The sequence below is a fragment of the Telopea speciosissima genome, chromosome 5 (assembly GCF_018873765.1).
Source record: "Telopea speciosissima isolate NSW1024214 ecotype Mountain lineage chromosome 5, Tspe_v1, whole genome shotgun sequence".
Taxonomy (NCBI): domain Eukaryota; kingdom Viridiplantae; phylum Streptophyta; class Magnoliopsida; order Proteales; family Proteaceae; genus Telopea; species Telopea speciosissima.
The window spans coordinates 49,604,791-49,609,207 of NC_057920.1; positions in this window are offsets into that span (position 1 = coordinate 49,604,791).

A 4,417-nucleotide genomic window follows, 5' to 3' on the forward strand; every position below is an offset into this window, starting at 1 on the left:
GACAAACTTATCGAGAACATCTTGAAAGACCCTATTCATTAACTCCATAAATGTTGTTGACCGTTGGTCAATCCGAAAGACATTACTAGAAATTCATAGTGACCATAGCATGATCCGAACGTGGTCTTACTGATGTCACTCTCCTTGATCTTCAACTGATGGTACCCTGACCTTAAATCTTTCTTGGAGAAGACGCTTGCACCTTAAAGCGGATCAAATAGATAGTCGATCCTAGGTAGCAGATATTTGTTCTTGATTGTCAATTTGTTGAGTTCCCGATAGTTGATACACATCCACATGTTGCCATCCTTCTTCTTGATGAAGAGGACCGGGGCTCCCCAAGTAGTCACACTAGGTCGAATGAATCATTTCTTCAACAAATCTTGAAGCTAGGCCTGTAGTTCCTTCAACTCGGTCGATGCCATCCTATAAGGTGCTTTGGACACTGGTGTCACCCCTGGGAGTAAGTCAATGACGAAATCAGTCTCACGGTTGGGTGCTAACTCATTCAAGTCCTCCAGAAATACATCCAAAAAGTCCTTTACAGTCTTTAAATCTTCCAAAGGTCTTACCTTTGCTTTCATGTCGGTTACCGATGCTAAGCAACATTCACACCCTCGGTCTAACAACTTCTTAGCTTGGAGCGCCGAGATGATAAACTTTTGAGATTTCTTTTCTTATCACCGGTAAAGACAAATTCTTCCTCACCCCCAGGTCTGAAAATGATCTGCCGCTCAGCACACAACAAGTTTACCCTGTAGGCTGTCAAAAAATCTATACCCAGGATCACATAAAAAATGGTCATATCGAGTTCGATGAGATGCACGATCATGTCTCGGCCACACACTTGCACTAGATAGGGCTCATACACAACATCCAAACCTACTACATTCCCTATAGGCGTGCTAACAACAAGTCGTTGGGCTAGATGTGGGGTGTTATTCCCATCTTCTTAGCAAAGGAGGGAGAAACGAATGAATCAGACACACCAAAATCGTAAAGGACATGAGCGGGGATGCATGCAATAGATAAAGTACCTGACATGCAATAAGATACCAATTCATACTAATATGCAAGAACCACTTAATACACACGTATGCAAGGAATAGTTACAAGATAGGTTACCTGTCACGACTCCTGGTGTCGTCTTTGCCTCAACATTCATGACTGCATATACCTGGCCCGGAATCCTATTGCCCTGTGAGGGTTGTGGAGCTAGGTCGACCACTTGAGGGTAAGCTGGTCGTGGAGCTATGGGTTGTGTCGTATCAGGTTTCTTTTGAGGGAAACTCTTCGATATTTGACTAAACTGGTTGCAAGTGTAGCATCATACGCTGGTACCCGTGGGCTAAGATGATGCCGATGATGGGATAGTACGGGTCGACTGTGGTGCCTCTGGTCGTCTAAATTGCACTGGAGAGGGTTTGAGGTAGGGTCCCCAAGGAAACTTGCTAAGTCCTCTTGCATCATGAGCTGTAGCTGGTCTTTTGCCATACCCATGGTGGGCAAGGTATGAATCTCTCTGCCATTCCTTGAAGGATTTAGCCATTTGTACAACCCTTACATAGGTCTGAAACCCATGCGATACTCGTATGGCACTGATTTCGGGCCTTAGCCCCTTCTCGAATCATTGTGCTTTCTCTGCATCCTTCTTAAAATGGACTAGTGCAAAGTAGAATAACTCTTTGAACTTTTGTTGATATTCGAGTACAAATTTAGAACCTTGAATAAGACCCATGAATTCTGTTCCTTTCCTTTTTCTAAAGCTTTATGGGAAATGATTCTCGAAGAATGCCTCCTTAAGTTGCTCCCAGTGATGTCGAGATGGGTAGCAACAAGGATGGGCTAAGTGGACCTCCACCAAATGTTTGCCTTGCCCTTTAACTAGAAGGTGGCACATCTGACTTTGTACTTGTCAGTACAATCCAACACCGAGAAGGCTTTCTCCATCTCTCAAACTGACATTGTCGAAAGCAACGGGTCCTTTGTCAACCTGGAGAATTCCATTGGTCTCAGCTTTTGGAACCTTTCCATGAGTTTGGAAACGTCCATTCGAGCTGGTGCCAGAGCCACTACTGGTACAAAAGGGGTAGGAGGTACCATAGGAGAAATAAGTACTGGAATCGCGATGTTTATAGCCCTAGCTCACTCATCTACCTAACGGTGGGCCTCCAAATGTGCCATAAGATCCTGCTGCTGCCATTGGAAAGAGGCCTTCATATTCTCCATATAATCCATTTGTTGGGCCTAAAACCCTCTCAAAATATCCTCAACGATGGGGCTGACCTCATTAGCCATGGCATACCCCTAAGTATGAGGGTTTGCATTATTGGAGGTCCTGGTAGCTCCTGGACTAGGTGAGGTAGGCCTGCTGCCATTGCAGTTGCGGGTGCGCACCATGGTTGGATTCCTAAAAGAATAACCCAATTCAAATTAACTCACATTTAATCCACCATGCATTTAATCAAACAATCATTTAAAAGTATGCATTAGTGGGGTAGGATCATGGTCTGGTGAGTCAAAATGCTTAACCATGCGCATGGATCCCAAAATCACAAAAGATTCCAAAATAGGACCAAATTTACACTATGCAGTCGATTGTGCGGTTCAAGCAAGTCGTTGAACATAGGGGTGCGATCGATGGAAACAGTAGGTCCATCTTGGCACCAATTGGGTTTGCGGTCGATCGTGTGGTCGATTACCTGGGTTGAATACTTCGACCGTATAGGCCAAAAATACCTTTTAAATAGTCTGCACGAATTCTTTCTCATTCTAACTCAACCCTAGCCACGAGAGGAGCTTCTTCCACACACCAAGCAAGATTTCCTTGCTCATATAGGCTTGATTCCAAGCTCTAGAATTGATTTTTCACCACAACCTCGATGCCAACGATGAGTTTTATCTGATCAAACTCTCTTTTTATACTTTTTCTCCCATGTTCTCCAACTTAGTGCTAAAATTTATGATTTAAGCTAGGTTCTTTGTTCTTTTTGCATGTATGTGTGATTCCATCATATATGATTAAATATTGTTTACATGCACATGGAACTATATTGACATTCAATTGATACACAAATCACCTTTCCCCAAATTTTGAACCTAGAATTTTAGGGGTTTTTCTCAATTTGATAATGTAGGTAGATTTTGATCAAATTGGTTCGATGTGTTGATTGTTTTTGTGTTTAAACAATGTAAGCATGCTTATAGATTGATTAACCATAAGGAATTCCATGCTTCTCAACACATTCCTTGAAATTTTGGGTTTTCCCCAAATTCCTAATTTAGGGCTTTTGGAGATTCGCCCCAAATACACTGTGGCTTGTTTCTAGGGCTTGAATGTGTTGAGATAGGTTACTTACATTTTTGTTAGGTTAACCCAAACATGATTTCACACACTCACCCTCCCTTTGGGGAATTATCCAATTGATCAAGGCTTAAAATAAAAAATTCTTTGTTTTGCTGCATTTTTTATCTCAATGGCTTTAAATCGATGCACACACACTCCACACACAGTATGGTAATGATTATTTCATGCTTGATCCTCATGTCCCATTCATATTCTCAAATTTCCATATGTGTAGGTAAGCATCATGCCACTAAGAGGAAGAAGGGGAGCTAGAAACCAACCCCAAGAGTAGGAATATGATGCACATTGGTTCTGCTAGGCGGATCACCACGACCTATCGCCTTCCTACGCAAGAGCTAAGGTTACGCCAAAAAGACGGGTTATCTATGATGACTTTGCCTTTTTTCGGGTTGCACAGAGATTCGCTAGGCTTGGGTGGTCTATCATCTTTGAGCCGATGTGCTTCTACTACCTGGTCACGCGGACTTATTTGGTGATGAGGGACTACGAGTCACTACTCGGATCAACAGGAGGGACATCCCCTTTACAGCAGCTGAGTTGGCAAAGATAAAAGGTATTTCTCTAGAGGGGTCCAATCTTTATGCTCCTCCCAAGACCGAGTATAGCAAGATCATGTCCCACGAGGAGAACCGTACCATGATGGCTACTATAAGGCCCTCTCAAGTTCAAGGTCACCTTCTCATCAAGGATTAGTGTCCTTCTCCTTGCAACCTTTCACTTATAGTCCAGTTGATTGTGCAACCCACAGGTGGGCACAAGGACCAGGTAATCTTTCCTTCGACTTTCCTTACATAATTCCTTACTTTAGCATAGGATTTAAACACAGCAGTACTAACCTTCACTTTGTTTCCCATGCAGGTGTCACTCATGCAAACTTACTGTGCATACTGCATTTACACCGGTCACCCATTTAGCCTTATGAACATCATTATTCAGACCATGGCTTATCGAGTGGAGCACCCAGATGCAAGCAACCTTCCATACTGATGGCAGATCACGAAGATTCTCACCCATTTTGGTGTGCCTATTGATGAGGCCTGGAGTGGTATA